This window comes from Callospermophilus lateralis, chromosome 1 (genome assembly GCF_048772815.1).
Source record: "Callospermophilus lateralis isolate mCalLat2 chromosome 1, mCalLat2.hap1, whole genome shotgun sequence".
Classification (NCBI taxonomy): domain Eukaryota; kingdom Metazoa; phylum Chordata; class Mammalia; order Rodentia; family Sciuridae; genus Callospermophilus; species Callospermophilus lateralis.
The window spans coordinates 37,746,204-37,770,664 of NC_135305.1; positions in this window are offsets into that span (position 1 = coordinate 37,746,204).

Consider the following 24,461-nt stretch of genomic DNA (forward strand, 5'->3'; position numbering starts at 1 on the left):
ATGGCACCTAATTTTACTTTTCACTAAAGGCCTTAACTATAAGTATAGATCTAAATTCCATTATTAAGGATGTATATTCCCAAAATTGTTTAGTAAATGAGAGACTAATGAAAGAAACATGAAGCCTTCTCCCTATGCACAGGAAAATATTTTAATACAGATTTAATAATATTAAGAATTTTTTAATATTGTGAAGCTCAATTTTTTCAGATACTTTTCCCTCACCACCTCACTACACTGCTTTTACATGTTCAAGAGAGAAACAAATCAAGGTTGGACAAAAAGCTACAAATGAAAGGAGTGGCCTGGGAAGCATCAGATGTATTTACTAAAGCACAAAAGCTCCCCCTTGTGATATGAAGTAGTCAGCCGGGAGGAAGCAGAGATTTGAGCTGGCTTTCAGGTATGCATTTGAAATATTACTCAACGGATCTTATTATTGGTTTGTAATTGGTTCAGATATATGTGATAATTATAGAACTCCATGAATCTAGATAAAAATAATTAAAATATAGAACTCCATGAATCTAGATAAAAATAATTAAAAATAGCTGCAAGCGTTTTAAAGAAATTATACTAAATTCCAAACAAGTTGAAGATTTAAATGTAATAAATTACATAGTGAAATTTTGAGGGATGATATTAGGATCTTCACCTGGGAGGGACATTCTAAATGGGATATCAAAGTCATAAGTTATAAAAGAAGAAGCTGCTAGATTTTGTAACACAATTCTTAAATGTCATCTAACATAATTCCTTAAACTACATTAAAAGAAAACTAAGAAAAACATAGTTGCAACATGTAAAACAGACCGATAGTTAATACACTTACCAAAGAATGAGCTCTTAAAATTTTTTAAGAGACAAAATCCCCATTATGGCTAATAAACACAGTAAGATACAACTTCATCAGTAATAAAGAATAAATAAACCAATGAGATAGCATTTTTATAAATTTACTGATCATCTGGGATCAGATTTAAAGAATGATAATATCCAAGACTGAGTCTATAGAAGTGGTAATAAATTTTTAAAAACTGAAATGTGCATACTGTTTTAACCAGAAATGTAATCTTTATATCAAGAAATAAATATCCAAAAAATTGCCTATAATAATAAGATATTGTGAGTAATGTTAAGTGTTTGCTGTTCTAGATTTGAAAAAAAAAAAGTTTTGATTCATTTTCACAAGAGAATACCATGTAGCTATATAAAATAACAGTATGATCATGCTGTATGAGTCCATTAAAATAACATATAATTATTAAGTGCAAAGGGCAAGTGCAAAGGGCTTATTTTCTATGGGGTTTTGTTTGTTTGTTTCAGCAGGGAATGGGGGTGGTACCAGGGCTTGAACTCAGGGGCACTCAACCATGGAGTCACATTCCCAACCCTATTTGTATTTTTAGAGATAGTGCCTCACTGTGTTGCTTAGCACCTGGCTTTTGCTGAGGCTGGCTTTGAACTCTAGATCCTCCTGCCTCAGCCTCCGGAGCCACTGAGATTACAGGCATGTGCCACCATGCCCAATCATGTTTTCTATGTTTTTAAATGTATTTTAAAATTATCAGCAATTTAAGTTTTAAGGAAAGGTTATCCGGGGCTGGGGTTGTGGCTTAGCAGTAGAGCACTCACCTAGCATGTGCAAGGCCCTGGGTTCAATCCTTAGCACCACATAAAAATAAATAAATAAAATAAAGGTATTGTATCCAACTACAACTAAAAAATAAATATTAAAAAAAGAAAAGAAAAGAAAAGTTTTCCTGTTGGAATGGGGAGGGAATTTGAAAAGGGAGAGTGGATAATGGAATTTTCACTTTTTGATAATAGGTTTCTGTTTTCTGAGTTTTATTTAATATGTATATACAACTTTTATAACTATAAAAAATAGTTTTTCTTATAAGTATAAAATAAAGCAATCCTTAGTTTAGACTTTTTTCACTCACCCTATTTCTTTAAAGACTTTAGATAATGAACTGGTAACAGCTAAAGAAATAAAGAGTGAAGGTTTTTAATCTACATTTGACAATTCCTAATCATGAAGGATGTGTACTCTAGCAATTGGTCCTGAATATAGATAGCCATAGTACAAATAAAATTTTAAGATGAAGTAGACTACTGAAATTATTCCCTCAAATTGATCCACTTTATAGATAAAAATTTTGAGTTTGTGAAGATGAAATTCATTTGTCAAGTCATAAAACAATGGGCAGAAAGCCAGAGTGAACACTCAGATACACTCACTCCTGATCAGTCCCTCCTTGTGTGACTGAAAACTCACAATTTTGTGACTTTTATTATATATGAGTTTAGAAACAGAATTTAAGGTAGTTCTCATAGCATGCTAGTGTTTTCTTCGACAATTATGTAAACAATGAATATTGACTAGTGTTCCCTTATTAGGAAGGACGTAACCAAACTATCCATGACCCAAATGTGCCTTTGGTCAAAACAATCACAATGACAATAATAATGGTATCTTACCATTGAGCTATTGCAATGTGCAAACCAATGTTAAATGCTTTATATGCATTCTCTTAATTTTCACAACTTAGAAACTTGGTATTATCTGCATTTTACTGATAAGGAAACCCACTCAAGATCATAGAGCTGATATGACATGCTAGAAACTCCTTGGTATATCTTAGTCTAACATTTAAAAATAGAGGACTTTTCATCATTATCTTAAATTGCCTCATAGAGAGGTTCAAGACACATCACAGTCTTTCTGATAGTAGGTTAGAACTAAGCTCCATTCTCATAACGTGCAGCATATTATAATGTGTTACAGGCCACATTGTAATATATTTTCATGCCTCCTTGAAAGAGTCCCATAAATAATGTGTTAATCAATAACCAACCTCTATAGTAGACCTAGAAGCAGTGACCCATCCCATATTCAACAGAAGACAGTGAGTCTTTCCACTAAAACTGTCTGCAGCACCTCAAAAAAAAGTGATGAGACTACCAATAAATTACTACATGGCACATATTCAATTATGTTCAGTCACTGATTTAAAATACACAGTAGGTGTAAATCTTTAGAAGATCTGACCTTATTAAATTTTTTCTATTAATCTCCTTTCTTCTTCATTCATTCTTTTTTATTGCAGTCATTTTACATGTTTCCTCATGACAGTATTTTAATTCTCTTTCATTACGTTTATAATTGTTAAAATCTTAAGACTACACTCTTCTTATTTCCCCCATCAATCATATTGTAGTCCACGTGTACCATTCAGTCACTCAATACTTAGACCTATCCCTGGTATAGCAAAGATGAGCATCGAACACAAGCAAGAGGGGGGAACAATTATAGAAATGCTAAACAGGCCAGAACTTAGAGATTTAACCCAATGAATGAACCAGTTGTGGAGTGATGAAGGTAAAGTGCCTGAGTCACCCCTCTCTCTCTCTCTCTCTCTCTAAGCTTAGGAGGAGGCATGACAGCGACAGGGACATTCAGCAAAAAGAAAGCCAGGAAGAACTGAAGGCACTTTCAGATCTAGTGCACAAGCATCTCCTTCAGTTTTCTGAGAGCTCTTGTCTTGTTAGTCACCTTTGACCTAGAGAATATGGTGAATGGAACTCAGAAGAAATAAAATAGTATACAACTCACATAGGTCTTGTTTTACACTCAAAGGAAAAAGAGAGAAGTCCTCAAGTCTAATTGATTCACCAGGATAAAAAAAAAAAATAGAAGAGAATGTCAGCTATGACACAATAAGTATCATCCACTTACACTTAATCAGTGTTTTTAACTCTGGGAGGAAGTTGGAATACATAGCCCTGAGTCAAAAGTAGCAGCAAAATGGAACCAAACAGGAGGCAAGTGTGATGCCAACACAGGGGACAGCACATGGGACTCCTGTGGCTGAGGGCAGGAAGGAAGGGATGATGTAAAATGTAATACAGTGTCATTAAGGATCAACCAGCTGACCTAAACCCAACTGTCCCTCTGACCCTAGCCAGCTGTGTATTTGTCAGAGTGATCTTGGGCATTTCACTGGCATTATCTGAGTGTCAATCATTTTCCTTATGTAAGGGAGTAACAATATTGATCTGGCAAAATAATAATCTGAGTAAAATGCCAGGGATAGGTCTTTGGCGTCTAGGAATATAATCAGATTCAGACTGGGGTTTCCCTGCTGCTCTGGAATCACCATTTGCATCTACGGTTGACAGATTGACCAAAGAAAAATACAGCATTGAATAAAAATACAGGAAGGCCAGTTCCTTCTTTAGTATAAGCATGTCTTATATAATATCTGGGACATAGTTATCTTTAAAATTGATGCTTGTTTATCCAAAATTCAATTTTGCTCCACAATTATTTTCTGTCAATCCTCCAAGTTGCATTTAAAGCAAGACTTAAACAGGCCACAATATCCTGCCTTTTTTGGGGGGGAGGGACCGTGAGTGGGTACCGAAGATTGAACTCAGGGGCACTCAACCACTGAACGACATCCCCAGCACTGTTTTGTATTTTATTTAGAGGCAGGGTCTCACTGAGTTGCTTATCACCTCACTTTTGCTGAAGCTGGCTTTGAACTTGTGATCCTCCTGCCTCAGCCTCCCAAGCCACTGGGACTACAGGCATGCACCCCTGTGCCAGGTATATCCTGCCTTTTTAAAGCATCTACAAATAATTAAAGGCCAGAAGTCCCATTTGGGGACTCACAAGGAGCAATCTGGTTCTGCTGTTCTAACACCCTAGAGAGTTGAGGAAACTCAGAGAGAGTGATTTTCACCACCACCCTCAAACCCTGTGGGAACATCTCTTTCTTGGAGTGGGAGGTTGGTCATGTGCTTAGGTGGCTGGCATACCCTCTGGATTTATGAAACTTTCTGTCATGGAAAAGCTGTTTGAGTTCACTATGGGTGAGGAAGCACTTCAGAAGGTAGAGGGCAGCCCAGGAAGGGGATTTAAAGGGGTCCTGAGAGGTAAAGCCAGAAACTTGCTTGCATCATATGCAATACAGCAATGAGGCTCCAGGGAGCCTTCTCAAGATCTCACAAGTGAATCTCATATAAGAGATGGTATTTAAACACCAATTACACAGAAAACAGGGATGGCCAGAGAAGACTCCAACAGACAAGAAAGAACTACATCCAAACCAGGTAAAATGAAAGACGTTGAACTCTTCTACCTCTGACCTCTGATCACACCAGAGAGACTCTGAAGATGGCACAAAGGAAAAGAAGAGTCTACAACTCTTTTCTTCTCTAAGCCCCTCAAACTGGCTCCTCACAAGTGCTGAGGGAGGGAAGAGGAGGCCTAAACTAGATGTAAGATACAAACTAAATTGTTGAGAATGGGCTAATTTTTCTAATATCTGAAAGAAAACAGAAAGCCTGGGACCTATTCAAAATAACATGAAAGATGACAAGGAAATATAGATTGGACAGTGATTGAAGAAAAATAACCATGTTCCACGTTTGCATCCTCACCACATCAGACTCTTCTAGTTGGCACTCTGGCTGCAAAGAGTAGGTAGTCAATTTGGGTGTTTAAAGTCTAAGAGCCCCCCTAAGACCAAGAAATCGGCTCTGAAAGTGGAGGCTGGTGAGGTAGATTTTAAAGCTACACTGCAATGGGTATATAAGGGCATGCATTTAATTACACTGCAATAAAAATCAGAAGTGCCAGGCCTCAGGGAAAGGCTAGTAAAAATGAGATAGAAGCTGATTTCAGTCACCAGGGCTACTGTTGAGATTTGGAGATCCCAAAGCCCAGGGCATCCTGGTAAGACAAAACAGTGTTAGATTTTGAATTCTACCCTACAATTTAGTGTCTCTGAAATATGAAGCTGCTCAGGAAAGGGAACATGGAAAAAACATTTCTAAACTGGTGAATGAGAAAACACCTCTATACTATTGGGCCTGAGATTCATAGCAACAGGTAAAAACAAATTAGTCGCCCAGTGGCCAGAAGTTTACTGACAGCTTCACTGGCACTCCCTGGATCCCTTAAAACAAAGAATGGGGGCACAGGTGAATGAGGGACCCTCACTGAGGTATCACAGTCTCCACGCTCTTATCACAAAATTACTCCTTCCTTTTAACCTTTACATCTTTTTTGTTTAAATTCTTCCTTTGCCTCAGTCCTATTTACACTCTCAGTACATCTCGGCTCTCAATTTTGTATTTTTTCAGGAGTAGTAGCAATAGTAGGTAGCATTTGTCCCCTGGAGAAAGATTGGCTTGTAAAATGAATGAGGAATCATAGTCATTTCCCCTTGCTATTTTTATTATTTGATATGTATTCAAAACTACCAATATATACCTCAAAGCACTATATAATACAAATAAACGCAGAATCATAGTTTCACTGGTTCATGAAATAAGATTTGCTGATCTTCAGAGGGAGTTTGTCAAGTGAAGTTCAACACTTAAAATACTAAGCCTTGTTGAAATTTTTCTATTTGATTTGTTGAGTTTTTTAATAAAAATGAAAAATCAATAAAATAATCCCAAAGTCCTTCTAACATACAGCCTATGAAGATGAAATAGCTAAGAAGGGAAAAAGAAAAAACTTTATTCTAATTCAATTTGTAGGAAAAAAATGTACAAATTCTCAAACCTGTGTTCAATAGGGGCAGAGGCAAGGATCTGGCTAAGGTAAATGCACAAGGGCTTAGAATAGTTTTACCAATCGCCTGCTACTTGAAGCACCTAAATAAACAAAATACCCTCAATCCAATTTTCCAGGATTGAGGATTATATGTGGCAGATAGTGTAGACAGAATTCAAAGATGACCCCAATATAATCCCCACTATATCCTCCCTATATAATCCCCACTCCTTGAGTGTGAGCCAGACTCTAAATATGATAAGAGTTTCTCCCATGATTAGTCTATTTTATGGGACACAATTGGCTTTAAGAAAGGGACCTGACTTAATCAGGTTATCCCTTAATAATAATAATAAATTGGGTTCTTCCTGATAAAAGAGATGTGTGAGAGGAATGGAGGTCTGGGAAGAATTACAACAGGGGAAATTTTCCATTGCTGACCTTGAACAAAGGGTGGGTCACATGGTGACTAAAATTTCAATGAACTGAACTCCACTAACATCTGAATAAGAATAGCAGTGGATTCTTCCTCCAGAACCTCCAGAAACACAGTAGGAAGCCAAGCCAACACCATGCTTTTTGCTTGTGAGACCCTGAGCAGAGGAAGACCCAATTAACCCAGCCTGGACTTCTGACCTACAGAACTGCAGAGGGCAACATTGCTATTTTAAGCCTCAGAGATTATGGTAATTGTGATGCAGCATAAAAAACTAACAGGGGACAGTGGTTATCACTTAAAATTGATTTGACAAAAGTAGATGAAAGTGGAATTAACCTAAGAAGAAAAGTCAAAGGATATCAGGACTCTCTCTAGTCATAAGGAGAACAACAGACAAAGCCAAATGGAGGTGTACACTACCAAATATCTAAACCGTACTCCTAAAAACTCCCAAAGTCATGAAAAACAAGGAAAAACTGTCACAGACCATGGGAGACTAAAAAGACATATGACTAAATGTGATTTCACATCCTGAATGGGATCTTGGGGCAGAAAAATAACATTAGTGGACAGGCTAAATAATGTCTAAAGTTTAGCTTTAAAATAAATAACTAAATAAATTAATGGAATCTGTAAAACATTATCAAGTATATAATGTAAGTGAATTTAGTAGTTATAAAATGAAACTTAAATATATATTTAACTTAGTTTATCCTAAATGATGTTGTCTTGGTCATATGGTCATACATCAATTTGATAAAATAAGACAAATATAAAGTTTATCATCAGTATGTTACTAAATGTACTTTGGATTTAAAAAAATAAAAATGAGTGTGTCGTGAAAAAATAAAAGTACAGCTCTGGCATACTGTTCTTTTCTTCTGGGCCTCAGTGCATTCCCAAGGTCAATCCAATGTAAAAATAAGAAATGTAATATCCATATCCTAAGGCTTTTTATATGATTCCATTGCTAACAAAGGTCGGCAATAGTCAGAAGATTATAAGATGTCACCCTCTAATCTGAGCTTCTGATACTTAAGAGATCACTGGAGAACCCACAAGTTTAAAGATTCTCTTCCAGAATGTTTAATGTGCTTTTTAAAGGTGAACTCAAAGATTTACCTGCAGAGGGGATAAAGATCAGGCCCAGGGTCCCGCAGCAGCCTGCATGACACTATTAACATCAAATGCAAGACATTCCTTATACTGCTTTAATTATCAATGCTAATAGGAGAAGCACAGGGCAATAAATTCAGAATTTAGTTGGCAAAGGAAAGCTAGTTTTCATGTTTCATTTTTAAAGACATTATATTCCTATTTAACTTTAAGTGTCCTTGCATGTTCTTTCAGACTACTTCTTGCTATATTCTACAAAGCTTTGACTGAAGCCAGGAAAAGAAGAAGTAGAAGATGACTAGGTTTTAACATTTTTTAATCTTCCATTATTTACTGTCAACCCTCATATTGAAAGATTACAGAGTGTGGGTATACTGCCTTAAGATGGTAAGCATTTTATTTGATTTTTTTAACTGTTATTTGTCCATTTGAGTATGTGTACATAACATTAAGTTTATAAGACATTTCGGATGCTTTTTTTTTTCCTTTGCGTTTTACTCAAATCAAGCCTCCCAAGAGTTAGAAAGTATAGAAATCACTATTCCTTATATACAAACAGAGAAATTAAGTTTGGGACAAATAGACTACAAATGGATTTGAATTCTGACATTGTGACCGCTGGTCCAAGACTGCTTTGTGAATAAATGTGCTTTTGGCTACTTTCCATTTCCCTCTTTGCCACCCACAGCTGTATTCAGTGGGGACTACATGTCTTTTCTGAGACCCAGCTACTTAAGTTCTCCTCAGCAAAAGCCTTTCTGCTACCATGGCTGACTACCTGGGACTCCTTACCACTCCTCTCCATTGACTCAACAAAACTTCAAAATCCTGCTTGAACTATGTTCCACTGCTGGTAAAGCCTTCTGATTTGTTCCAGGTAAAGCCAAACTTATGGATGGTTGGGGAGCCACTTGACCATGGACCTCACACAAAGGGGCTCAAGTTTAGACTTGGGCACTGTCTCTGAATGAGGTTATGTGGACAATCAACAGAGACACTCCCATAGAAATTTCAACCCCAATCCCCAATTGCATGACCTATGTATAGAGTACCAACACATTCGTATCTTTATACGTCCTATAATTACCATTTGAATTACACAATTACATTGCATTGTATTTGAACTATAAATTTGTTTAAAATGAACATTTGTAAATCACTACCATTTTTTTCAGAAAAACATTAATAAAGTGAACTTTAGCAGAACAGCAGGTGCAAGCTCTTTGTGCAAACATTTTGCATCTAAAATAATGTGAGTTGTCTTCTAGCCCTTCTCAAACACCCCTATCCTCAGCCAATTCATTCACTGTGTTCATTGGCCCACATGCTCTGTTCCCGCCAAGACAATCTCCAGGGATTCTCCACTAGCTTTTCTCATCCATCTTATGCCTACATCCCTTCCAGTTTGTGTCACCTCCTAAGGAATCCCTTAAAGTTCTTTCTTGCGTGAACATTTTGTCAGAAGGATAAACAATTACATATGCAATTATGTATAAAATTATGTGTACAATTACTCACAATTATGAGTACAATTGTGTGCATGGAAAACATGATGGCCAACACATACTTAGAAAAAGCAATAAAACTAAGACCTTAATAACTTTCCTTCCATTTCTGCTGTTTGTCCTTTCATATCCAGCACTGTTTTTCTTTCTCTGAAAATCAACTGCAGCCATCACAGATTGAGATTTCATTTGCATTTATCATGAATAAAGGTACATTTCCATTCCCTCCCACTGTTTGTAACAGCAAACATTGTACTATTTTTAATTCTAAGTAATTTGTTTTTCTCTTTTTAATGAAGGAGTCATGCTAACGGTCCTGATTTGAAAGTTTTCCTTCTTGAGGAGCTACAGCAATGAAAATTGACTCCAGTCCTTCTACCTAGAGTTAAAATTAAAAACAAGTGTCTAGACACAAATTCAAATGTCCCTATAAGAAACAAGTGTACCCTTCCTGATACCTTATACCTCTATCTCTCTCAACATCTGCCCCTCAACAACCTTCCCTCTGTTTTGTTTTCACATGATTTTGTTTGTAAGGAAAGATAGTATGCTTTTCCTAGGAAGATTTTGCTGCTTTTGTTTGTTTGTTTGTTTGTTTTTGTTTTTGTTTTAATCTAAGAAGCTGGAGGAGAAGGTCAAGATCATAAGAGGACAAGTTGGCACAGTCACATGTGGCCAAAGGTAATGCACACTGGGTAGGCCAAATAGAAATTTTTCTGTAAATGGAAAGACTAATTTAGTAAGCCAAATTTTCCCCAGTGCCTGATGAAAGCTCATGAGAACCCCATGGAAGCAATAGGGAAATAATTCTCCTTTTTTTTTTTTTTCAGTGATGAGCAAATTAACGCCCAAGAAGGTTTATGACTCAAGTGGCAATCTGTATTCCCAGCCCAGTTTTCCCTCTCTTGGACTAACCTGCCAGAAGTCAAGAAATCTAACAAAGATTTAAGCATTCAAAGTATTTAAAATCATTCTAAGTGATCATTGAATCAGTTCACTACCACCTGGATTATTGCTGGGAGCCACAGCCAATTAATATGATGCATGGCATTTTTGATTGAAAGGTGATGCCAGCTAGCCATTGAGATGATATGATTATGTTAAAAATTACATTCATATGGATACCGGACTCCTGCTGCGGGACTCCTGGAGAGTTCCCATTGGTTGGGAAAGTACAGTAGGAGGGAATTCCGGGGAGGCGCTTGCGCTGGAGTTCCGGAAAGGAGCAGCAGAACGCCGCGTGGGTGGATCGGGAAGCTTCCCGGGCGGACGTGTTATTGGCGGTTCTTTCAAATAAAGTTTGTTCCTGTTTGAGTGGCTCGTGATCTTGTGCCCAGCCAGAGACTGCGGCAACTGGTGGCCCTGTACGGGGAGCGCCTGAAGCTTGGAGGTGAGTAAAATTGCTCGCCCCTGAGGGAAGGCGACAGAATGGGTGACCATTTCAAAAAACAATGTGTTCTTCTTTTGATTTATTTTGTTTTTGTTTCAAGCTGCCTATCCCTAGAATTTTCTCAGGCAAACTGGGAAAAATGGTTGGCTCAAGGCTTGAAGTTGTTTGGCCCGGAGAAAGAGAAAATTGATACAACTATTCTTTGCTCCGTTTTTGTTTCATTCTGTTTCGGGTTTGTTTTATGCTACCTAACTGGGTTGCGTTACCTTTATAGTAGATTAGAAACTAGTAAAAAACAAACCGAAAAACTGTTAAGTAAATTGTTAGAGGTCCAAACTGTGGTAGAAAACATGTCAGGTCAAGCAAAAGAGAAGGTCTCTCCAGCTAGTCAGACAGAGGAAAATTTGAAGAAAGAAAGCTTAGAGGAAAAACGACCATCAGTTGGGGAGTTACAACAGGAGGCTGCTACTAACTCCGTTCTATCACCAGAGGGCGTAAGAGCTGAGCGGCCCTCAATTCCTGTAGTTAATGCACAAAATCCTAAGGCAAGATCCCAAAGACTAGCATGCCCTGTACTTGAGCAGGCAGGAGGGCAACGAATTCATCGCGCTCTAGATTTCAAAACAGTAAAGCAATTAAAAGAGGCTGTAACAACCTATGGCCCGCAAGCACCCTTCACCATAAGCATGGTTGAATCTATTACCAACTTAGACATGACACCAGCAGATTGGGCTAACATGTGTCGATCTGTGCTAAATGGAGGACAATATTTGTTATGGAAGGTTGCCAATGAGGAATTCTGCATGGAGACAGCTAGGCGAAATACAGCAGCCGGTTACCCTCAAAGAAATCTGGAGATGTTGTTAGGAAAGGGACCTTATGAGGGTCAACGGCAACAAATTGAATATGATCCTGGTGTATACGCACAAATTGCTGCAGATGCAGTTAGGGCATGGAAAACTTTACAGGGGCATGGAGATTTACAAGGACAGTTATCTAAGGTAATACAAGGAACTAACGAACCTTACGCTGAATTTGTAGATAGGCTTATTCAGACAGCTTCTAGGATATTTGGAGATGTAGAACAAGCAATGCCATTTATAAAACAACTGGCTTATGACCAAGCAAATCGTTGCTGCAGAGAGGTCATTAGACCATGGAAACATGAAGATTTAAACACATATATTAAATTATGTAGAGACATTAATGAACAAGGACAAGTCTTAGCAGCAGTACAACAGGCTTTAGATGCCAGGCCAAAAACATGCTACAATTGTGATCAGACAGGACATTTTAAAAGGAATTGTCCCATAGGAGGAGGGTTTAACAAAGCTAGGTATCAAAGAAATAGAATACCAGGTATTTGCCCACGATGCCGTAGAGGGAGACATTGGGCTAATGAATGCCGTTCTCAAACTACCATAGAGGGCACTCCGTTATCAAAAAACGGACAAGGATCAAGTGTTTACCCACGATATCGTGGAGAAAGGCATCAGGCTCCATTGCCAAAAAACGGACTGGAGGGCCCAATGCTCCGGGGCCCAAAACCACAAATATACGGGGCAATGGAGGAACCCAACAGCACCATCAAGGTAGTGCCCAGGACACATTATCCATTAAATCCCTCATCAGACAAACTAGAGGGAGCGCAGGGCTGGACATCTGCGCCTCCGCAAGAGCAGTACTAACTCCAGAGATGGGAATTCAAATTATTCCCACAGGAGTAAAAGGACCTCTTCCCCAAGGAACGGTAGGCTTATTATTGGGACGCAGTTCTTCCACACTAAAAGGACTTATGATAAGTCCCGGGGTAATTGATCCCGATTATGAAGGTGAAATAAAAATTATAGCTAGTTCTCCAAGAGGCATATCAGTTATCTCACCAGGGGATAGAATAGCACAGTTACTAATAATACCCAGCCTACATGATAAATTTTCTAGTCGTACTGTAGAAAGAGGTACCAGGGGATTGGGCTCCACAGGTGTAGATTGGGCTATGCTGTCTTTAAATTTAGATTCTCGCCCCATGCTAAAACTAAATATTCAAGGATACGACTTTAATGGGCTACTGGACACAGGTGCAGACCTTAGCATCATATCTAGTCAGGAATGGCCAAAACATTGGCCATTACAACAAGCCACTCAAACGCTTCGAGGCCTAGGAGTGGCTACTAATCCCCATAGAAGTGCAATGGTATTAGATTGGAAGGATCCTGAAGGATGTGAGGGAACTATACAGCCATATGTATTGGATCATCTTCCTATAAATTTATGGGGACGAGATGTCCTAGATCAATTAGGTTTAACGTTAACAAATAACATCAATCCTAATGTGCCCACTACTAGGGCTAAACAAGGTTTTAAAAAAGAAAAAAGATTAGGAAAACAAGGACAAATCAGAAAGACCAGTGTGGGTTCCTCAGTGGCCCCTGACTAAAGAAAAGATACAAGTAGCCCATGATCTGGTTAAACAACAATTAGCGAAAGGACATATACAACCTTCCATATCTCCCCATAATACTCCCATTTTTGTTATTAAAAAGAAATCTGGTAAATGGAGATTATTACAAGATTTAAGAGCCATTAATAATGAGATGGTTATTATGGGACCTGCTCAATCAGGGATTCCCCAATTGTCTGCTTTACCAAAAACCTGGTATGTTTTAGCTATAGATATTAAAGATTGTTTTTTTTCAATTCCTATTCATCCTGAGGATAGTCCACATTTTGCATTTACTATCCCTGCACTAAATCATGAAGGTCCTGATCAGAGATATGAATGGAAAGTACTCCCTCAGGGGATGGCTAATAGTCCAACTATGTGTCAAATTTATGTTAACAAAGCAATCCAACCACTTAGAAATCAAAATCCTGAACTACAAATATTTCACTATATGGATGATGTATTATTGGCACATAAAGATAAAAACATATTGCTGGAATGTTATGCCACACTTACAAACTTATTAAAAAATTATAATCTAGAGATAGCAATAGATAAAGTACAATTAAATCTTCCAATTAATTATCTAGGAGTCCTGTTATCCTCAACCATGGTCCGTCCACCAAAAATTCAAATACGAGTAGATCAACTCAAATCACTTAATGACTTTCAAAAGTTATTGGGAGACATAAATTGGATAAGGCCTTATCTAGGCATACCAACAGGAGAGCTAGGACCTTTATTTGATATCCTAAAAGGTCCATCAGATCCAAATTCACCCCGCATGCTAACGCCTGAAGCAAGAAAGGCATTAAAAATCATTGAAACATATATGGAAAATATGCACTTGGATAGAATTGATATAAGTTTGCCTTTATTATTTATTGTACTACCAACAAAAAATATTCCTACAGGAGTATTTTGGCAAGAAGGTCCATTATTGTGGATACATTTATCTTATTCTCCTAATACTATTCTTACTAGATATCCTGAGGCTGTAGGACAATTAATACTCAAAGGAATAAAAGCAGCAAAGGGAGTGTTTGGGATTTCTCCCAATAAAATTATTACTCCATATACTATGGATCAAATTGATGAGTTAGCCAATGAGTTAAATACTTGGGCAATAATCATGTGTAAATCTAATGTTTCATTTGATAATCACTTGCCATCTAATCCTTTGTTGTCTTTTTGGTCTAAGCATCCTGTAGTTTTTCCAAAAATGACAAGAAAGACCCCTATCATGAATGCTCCAAATATATTCACTGATGGGTCAAATAATGGTACAGCAGCAGTAGTTACCCCTGATCAAACTTTTACATTTTTAGTACCCAAACAATCAGCTCAAAAGGTAGAGCTTAATGCAGTATTACAAGCTTTTATGATGTTTAAAGATTCTGTATTTAATTTATTTTCTGATAGTCAATATGTAGTTAATGCTATAGTATCCCTTGAAGATGCAGGTAGGATTTCCCCTTCTTCTACTGTTTTCTCTTTGTTTTCCACTATACAAAGTCTAATCTGGGACAGAAAAGATCCATTCTTTATAGGACATATCAGGGCACATACAGGATTGCCTGGAGCCCTTAGTTTAGGCAATGAATTAGCAGATAAATCTACACATGACATACATATTTTCTCCACAATAGAAGAAGCTATAAATTTTCATAAAAGGTTTCATGTCAATGCTAATACTTTACAAAAACGTTTTAAAATAACTAAAGAACAAGCCAGACATATAATAAAACAATGTCAAAATTGTGTGACATTTTTACCACAAGTTAATCTTGGAGTCAATCCTAGAGGACTGATACCTAACCATATTTGGCAGATGGACGTCACACACTTGCCAGAATTTGGAAAATTAAAATATTTGCATGTTACAGTTGATACTTCTTCTGGATTTTTGATGGGCTCCCTTCATGCCGGAGAAAAAACTAAAGATGTTATAGCTCATTGCTTACAAAATTTTGCCACTGTGGGCGTTCCAAAACAGTTAAAAACAGATAACGGTCCCGGTTATGCTTCTACCTCTTTTAAACAATTCTGCTCATCATTTGGCATTACTCACATAACAGGAATTCCATACAATCCACAGGGACAAGGCATAGTTGAAAGAGCTCATCAAACTATTAAAATGTACTTATTAAAACAAAAGGAGGGAATTGGAAAGGGGTATATATCCCCCAAAGATAAACTTAAAATAACCCTCTTTACTCTAAACTTTTTAAATTTGGATTCATCAGGACTTAGTGCTGCGGAAAGGCATATGTATCCAAAAAATGTGCATAAGCCTAAAGTTCTTTGGAAAGATATTCTAACAGGACAATGGAAAGGTCCTGACCCAGTAATTGTCTGGAGTCGGGGCTCTGTTTGCGTGTTTCCACAGGGAGAACAGCAGCCGATTTGGATTCCAGAAAGACTAACTAAAACGATTTCTACAGATCAAAAAGAAGATAATTTGACTCAAATCCATAACAGCTGATATCCAGAACTCCAGCTTGGCCATTCTTACATCTGCGACTGATTAACCAGGATGCTTTTTTCAATATCTATTTTATTATTGCATTTTTCCATATCATAGGTTCTATTTTATTTTTGAGCTCATACAGACCTAGGTTGATGTTTTTCTGATCAGTTTTATTTTTTAACTGTGGAGTTTTTAACATTGCAATGGAGATTTCACCTAGGTGAAACTACAAGGCCTTTACTATTGTCTTATGTGTTGTATGTTATATGTGCACACTTCTGTTTTGTGTTATGTGTCTATATGTGCGTATGTCCATAGATCATATATGAGGAGTGCTCAAAAAAAAAAAAAAAAAAAAAAAAAAATGGATCCAAGTACTTTTTATTATTCACGTCATTTTAATGGTTTAATTTAAATTGGGTAAACAGCTGTTAAAAATTATTTTAATATGTGTACAAATAAGCAGGTTAACAAATCTGTTTGTTTATTTTCATCTTTCCTTTTCATTATATTTAATAATTCTGTTCAAGATAATGTAAATTGTTCTTAAAAAAAAAAAAAAAAAAAAAAAAAAATGTTTTCTTAGTACCTGTTAAAATGTTACATTTTTTATCTTTTTCTCTTTAACATCATTGTCAGAATTCTTATTTTTCATCCCAGTGCCGGTGAAGACAAAGATGAAACCAAACTACAACTTCTTCGATAATTATCACAACAAACTGTATAAACTGATATATCAATGATCTTGGGAAAAAATGGACATATTGATAGATTCCTCCACTTTGAACTGCTTACAAAACTTGCCTGGACTATGTATCACTTGTATGCACTGTGATCTATCCGTTGATACAACAAATTATGGTAATGCTGGCGTATCTTTGCTGATGTGTCACCAGTGATGCAATTTTCCCTAGGAGTCGTCAATTGATGTGGTGTTGTGGCATTTCTGTATCCTCCTCCCTTCTACTAGTGATGGTCTAATTTTGGGGGCCAACAGAGGTGAGGCAAAGAACCTCACCCCCCCACTGGCACCAAGGCCAAATCTGGGGGCCAACAGAGGTGAGGCAAAGAACCTCACCCCCCCACTGGTGCATAGGCCTATCCACAATTATGGCTATTTGCTGGACCGGTAGTCAGTGACGGGTATGATCCAATTGCAATGGTATCAACCTAAGACAGGAGGCTGACGCCTAAAGGTCAGTTTTCCAATGACGGGTAAGAACCATATGTTGAATTGGACAAACCTAACAGGCACGGTCCCTAGCCACATTACTTGCTTCTTAATTAAACAGAAGGGGGGAGATGCTGGGAGCCACAGCCAATTAATATGATGCATGGCATTTTTGATTGAAAGGTGATGCCAGCTAGCCATTGAGATGATATGATTATGTTAAAAATTACATTCATATGGATACCGGACTCCTGCTGCGGGACTCCTGGAGAGTTCCCATTGGTTGGGAAAGTACAGTAGGAGGGAATTCCGGGGAGGCGCTTGCGCTGGAGTTCCGGAAAGGAGCAGCAGAACGCCGCGTGGGTGGATCGGGAAGCTTCCCGGGCGGACGTGTTATTGGCGGTTCTTTCAAATAAAGTTTGTTCCTGTTTGAGTGGCTCGTGATCTTGTGCCCAGCCAGAGACTGCGGCAGATTATTGTACTATATTTAGTGGTGGCAGAAAATCAAAAAGACAGAGAAACCAAAATGTCGGCCAAACAAAAGGACGAGCAGTCACTGACTGCATACCTATGTCATATTTAGAAACTCAGAAGCCAAGCAGTAAGCAAGCATGTAGCTTAGGCTAGAAGCAGTAGCAACAACACACGTTCGCAGATTATATAAAGGGCAAGACACTCAGAGTCTGCATTGTTCAGCACAAAGAATCCCCAAAAGCTTCAGAGACATGTCCTTTTAATGAGAAACAATAGTTTGCCTCCAGATGCTCCTCTCATTATGAACACTTTAGCACCAGAAAGAGGCACAAAAAGGGGCTATGAGCCCAGTACTTTGAAAATAAAGGCCTCTGTGGAGAAATGTACCTATTAATATAAATGATTCTGAATAGATTCAGCTTCTGCTCCAAACTGTCAATTAACAGCAATAAAAATAATATTTCTATATCACTAAAAAAACAAAAATTCAAGACATCAAGCATATCCAGAGACACCTAATTTTCTACTGTGATCATATTGCATGAATATAAGAACAAAACATATTCCCTTAAAAATACTGACATTTCTTAGCTTGGTTTTACACTAAAAACAAAACAGCTGACGTTATTCAGATTTGCAGCTGTTTTTACTATTGAACAGAAGTACTCTAAATACTACATTTCCATTTAGTAATAGAAATCAGAATATGAGCTTCATAGTAAAATTGTCATAAAAGAAGCATGAGTAAATGAACTAATGATTTCACAGTGCACTGGCAGTTTCTCTTTTCATACTGATTTGAAGAAGTGGCAGTTTAATTGATACTTATCTATGAAATCAAAATCAAAACAAATATGTAATTATGATAAAGTATCATCAAGCTATAATACTATCAAAGAATTTAGAGTCAGATTGCATAGATTTAAATCTCAGTTCTAACACTCCTTGGCTTCATGACCTTGACATGTGATCCCACCTCCCTAAACCTTGGCTTCTTCAGCTGTGAAGTGGGCATAGTACAAAGGTGTTCATCATGGAGTTGTTATATGGAGTAAATGACATAATCCACATGGAGACCTTAACACAGACTGGGGCCTTTAACATACTCTCAATACATTAACTATTTTTATTAGCACCTATAATTCAAAGGCATTTTAGGAGAATTTGAGAATTGTCATCCAGGAATTTCACAAGTAATTTTACATTAGGGAATTGCAGTAGGTATTTTAAATATGTCTATAATATCAAAAAAATCAAATTCACTGTCTAAGCTATTTTTCCATAGAGGTGCATTAATGCAAATTAGACAGAATGACTTTTCCCAGTTATAATTGGGCTGAAATGAGGTGGAAGGAACAGAAAGACAATTAACTTTAGCTTTTTTTTTTTTTTTTTTTTTTTTTAATCTCCAGCAGTTCGGAGTAGGTTTTAGTGCCTGATGGTTGTAGACTGTCAATGCTGCCAGCCGAAATTATTCAGAGACCTTCAAGGGGCTTTGTTTATCTCATTTTTCAATTAACCTCTGCGTTTTAACTTCATCATAATGCCTATGCCAATTCACACCAAAGAAGAAATAAAAAATCCCTGTTTGCTGTCATTATTTCTTTGCTTCACAAATCAAGTTTTATTTCTCCTTTTAATGCATAAAGAAAATGTATGGAGGATGTAAATTTCAGGTTGCAAGAGACCAGCAAAGTGGCAAATGATTTAATATAAATGAAGTTTTCATATTAACCTTTCCACTTTTCTTTTCTTTTCCTTGATTCATCATGTAAGGGGACAGCAAAGTTCAGCACTGCTGAGAGCAAAGATCAAAGTATTACTGAAGGCTGGGATTTTGTTATCACCTTAGTTTGAGATTCCAGGCCTACATGGGTACAGGTGTGACAAGAGACCAGAGTCTATTTCTTCTTTGTAGAGAGTCAATGTCACAGACGTAAAGCTCCTTCAAATACATCTTAATACAACTAAACCACCTTGTCCTGGTTTTTATTAAGTCAGGACCAAGAACAAATAGGTTTTAGATAAGCACATCCACCACGATTTTCACATCATTTGAAATAGCTTTGAGATTTTAATCCTTGAACTGATAAAATTCCATCCACACAATTAAAATTTTTTTTATAAAGAACCAATTGGTGTAGATAATGCACACCATTTTTAATTTTACTGTCTGGGGAATTTAAAAAATATAAAATTTGGAATGTTTTCTACATTTAAAATCTTCTTTTTTGTTTATTCATTTTTTAGTATACATGACAGTACAGTGTATTTTGACTTATTATATATACATGGATCATAACTTCCCATTCTTGTGGTTGTACATGATGAAGAGTTTCACTGGTTGTGTATTCATATACAAACATAGGAAAGTTAAGTCCAATTCATTCTACTGTCTTCTTTAGAAGCACAAAATAAGCTTTAAAATGAATAAGACATGGTAGCAGGTGTTATGTAGTCTTTGGGTAATTTAGCCATTTGAAAGCACTGAAGAAAACGCATAAACCACAGGATAAAGTTGCTTTTCACTAGAGTACCAGTGTCAACATTGTCTTGGTCTGCAAGGACCACTAAAACAAATAGCACAAACTGTCTTCAACAACAACTATATATACACATATATACACACACACATATATCTAGAAGCTCTAATATATATTAGAGCTTCTAGAGAACCTTTTATTGAATAGACTCATTATCTAAAGAGATATATATATATATATTTTGTTGTTGTTGTTGTTGTTGTTCTGATGACTGGGAAGTCCCACAGTCTGGGTGCTGAAAGATTCAGTACCTAGTGAGGGTTTTTCTGCTTGCAGAAAGATCTCTTTTTCTTTCTCTTTCTTTACCTCTCCCTTTCCGTATCTCTTTCTTTCTCTTCCTCTTCCTCTCAATACGTTAACTATTTTTAGTTAATAGTTAAAATATTTGCTAAAAATAGTTAATGTACCACCAGGAGAGTCTCTTCATCCCCATGGCCTATTCCAACCTAGTTACTTCTTCTTGCAGTTTGGTATGAGGTATCCCCCAAAAGCTATCTGTGAGACAATGAAAAAAGTTTTCAAGGTGAATGACTGGGTTACAGTATCTGTAATCTAAACAGTGAATTGATCCCCTCATCAACTGAGTGGCAATTGTAGGCAGGGAGGGTGTGGCTGGAGGAGGTGAGTCATTGGGGTCATACTTTTGGGGTAGACATGTTGTCCCTGGCGGGTGGGGCACTCTCTCTGCTTCAGTGCTGTGTTCCCAGTTGCTTTCTTGTGCTACGCTCTTCTGCTATGACATTCTGCCTCATCTCAGACCCCAAGGAATGAAATCCGACGTCTATGGACTGAGACCTCTGAAATCAAGAAATACACTTTTTCTTCTCTAATTGTTCTTGTCAGGTCTTTTGATCACAGAGTTGAAAAAGCTGACTAAAACACCCTTCAAAGGCCCACTCCAAATGACATCACATTTGGACATCAACATGAATTTGGAGGATGCAAGCATCCAGTCCATAACAAACAGGAAAAAAAAATAAGTGTTAATGGAAATCTTTAGATAATGAGTCTATTCAATAAAACACTCTCCAGACGCTCTACTTATGAGGGAAGCCATGTGAATATAATCCAATGAGTGAAAACAGAAATTTGAGTTTCTGAGGTGACCAAGTAGGTGTGGTCAGACAAGAACCATTCATTTCTTTTGAGAATAAATATTTGTGGGACTAAGAAATTTCTTAATTATTGGAAAATCTTTTTTTTTCTTTTCTCCAGATTGGTGACTGAAATACAGATTTAATTTATATTTCCATTGACCTAATTCACTAGGCAATCTTGGCGTCCTTGTGAACCAGCCCTAAGCCCTGTGAACCAGTCCTAAATCTTGACTCAAGATGATCATGTCTCTATATTAGAAGTAAATAAAAATGTCTAAGTTCATTGCAATGTTTTTTTTCTTTCAAGACTCCAAACTGAAATCATATTTCAATATTTTGTCACAGCATATACCATTAAAGTAAGAGTTATTGGACTTTATCACTTTTTCATCAGTCAGGAACAGCTTTTGATCCGTATAGGCCTGAGACAGATCTGAAGTAGATGTGTAACCTACCAAATAAAACTCTCTATATCCTATTATTCCTATGAGTCAGAAAGAAAAGAATTTGATGTCTAGTTCTTTAAAATGAAAAAAAATCACTTAAAAATCATAAGTTAAAAAAATATACTTATTTTCCCAGGAAAAAAGAACTACTAAAAATTAAGGGCATAATTATAATAAAGAAATACTGCAATGCTCAGATACTTTTTAAATTACAAAATGTTGAAAACAAAATATTAATTCAGAAAAATGTTCTGCACCTGAAGATAGTAAGTCTCTGGATTTTATATTTTTAAAGGATTTTGAATTGTAAAGGCATTAGCTCCAAGGAATTTAATGTAGTACTCTCTTTCATCTTTCTGGTATTAACAAATTTTTCCTAACTTACACAATCAAACTTTTAACTGGGATATAGTAAGAAAGACTTTTCAGTTTCTATGAAAGTTTTAGCACACAATGATTTTACTAAGTTTCCATTTTGCTCAAGACAGATTGGCTTCCAAAGGACAATGAATTGTGACCTCTTCTTTAGAGATCTCACTGTCAAGATCACTGGGCTCAGAGATAGAACCCACAAAGTCTGTTAAAGGGGAGGAAAGCTAAAAGACTCAAAGACACTCCAGCTGACATCAGATATTTCAGCATGGACAGTCATCCTTCCATCTCAAAAACAAAGAATAAGAAAAAACACATTTATGTTATGTTCTAGAAATACAAATATCAATCATTGACATAATCAATGTAATCTTTTGATTTTATTGATGCATAGAAAGTTGGCCATTCACATAGAAATAATTTATGCTTCCAAATATTGGTATACAAAAACTTCAGATATACATATGTATGTATACATATGTGCATAATACACACACACACACACACACACACACACACATATATTCACACACACACACCAAACTGAAATCACATTTTAATATTTTGTGTTATAGTATACAGACATATAAAACACTACAGTGTGTACATACATATATATACACACACTAACCAATACTTTGCATGTGTGCTTGTGTTTATACACTGAGAATTAAACTAGAAGTTGAAAAACAAGAAGTGTTCTTTACTTTCAGAAAATATTTCACATTGAACAAAGCCAAAACTCTAAATACTCTATAATTCAAATATAATATTTTTTTTTAGTTTGGAAGAAAGTATTTGTTAGAGTCTGTAAACAAGTCTGGATGGTGCCTGGCAAAATGCCAGAGGGAGTGGTTTATGAAGTAACAAAAGTGAGCCATTAAGTGTAGAGATTCCTGATTGTTTGACTGCTGTATCTAGTTTATGCTAATTAAGATAAGCTGTGTGGAATGTATAAATACCACTCCTGTCCTACAATAAACGGCTCCCACTCCTGCTGCATCAATCTACACAAGTTATTCGTCACCCCCCAGCAAGTATTTTTATTAATAATTTATATTTTCTAATTCTTTCTATGTATGAGTTTGAGTTTTTCAATAATAGTATTTCTATTGATAAATATAATGGTTTGTATAAAGATCCCTTTTAATATTTCCTTTTTACCATATTTACAAAAATCCTCATTAAAATGAGGCTCATAGGCTAGGCGTAAGCTCAGTGCTAAAATACTTATGTAGCATTCATGAGACCCTGAGTTCAACACTGGCACTGCAAAAAATAAATAAGTAAAATAACACAAGGCTCATTTTCCAATTACAATGGTAAGTCATGAAAGAAGATGAAAAGAGGGTCTGAGAATTAAAGGTGTGATGTCATGATAATTTTTAATAGGTCTTCTGAAAGTATTGTATCATTGCCTTCTAAAACTTTTGCTTAACATATACCAACAGCAATTTATCAAGCCCAAGTCTATATAAGAATTATCAGAATTTAAAAAGGGGGGGGGGTGTGAAATTTATCAGGCTCATCACCATAAATAAGTAAAGTAAATTCTTATAAAACTTTTTTAGAATTAAAATATAATGTTTATGAAGGATACCATTATAACTATACAGGTTAATTTTATTATTATCCAAAACCACAAATGAAACAGATACAATTCTCCTCTGAACTCTGCTATAACAAAGAAACAAGAAAAATCACTGATGACATTAGTTAAGAAGAATATTTTTCTACTTAGTGCCATTGAATTTTTTTCAAGTAATTGACTTCCATAATTTTTGTTTCTCCCAATTTTACTAAACCATATTTTAAAATGATTTAAAAGCCAGTCAATAGAAAATGGCTCATGCATATAAATCAATAGCAAGTCTGGTATTGCAAACAGGTAAGTAAATCTTCACAATACTGGGAACATACTCAAGGGCTTTGTAGACCTCCTCCCACAAAAAAATTGAGCTCATCAGCAAAGGACAAGACACTCCAAGAGACACGTGAAAAGTAAAAGGACTCCACCCAAGAAAAGATACTAATAGAATTCTCAGGAGAGCGGCATGTGTCATCCAATCTGCGATGCTCTCAGGGATACAACATGCACTTATAATATGTACTGTTGAGGATACTTTTTAAATGTAGCCAATCAGAGTTGTAGAATAGCTTGGTAATATGTATTTCTATTTCATAAATAGAGATGGTTGTTTAAAGATCTTACAGATATAAAGCTATTTGTATTTCAAAAAGCAGAAATTACAAACAACAAAGCCTAAGGGGTCAGCAAGGACTGAGGATGTATATTTCTGTTTGGGGATGAAGAATAGAAGAAAATACCCAGAGAGTTTGAAGGTACAGTTAAAAGGTAAAATGAGTGATTTGGATAATTAGGCATATTGGGAGGCATTACAGGGGTAGAAAATGGAGAAG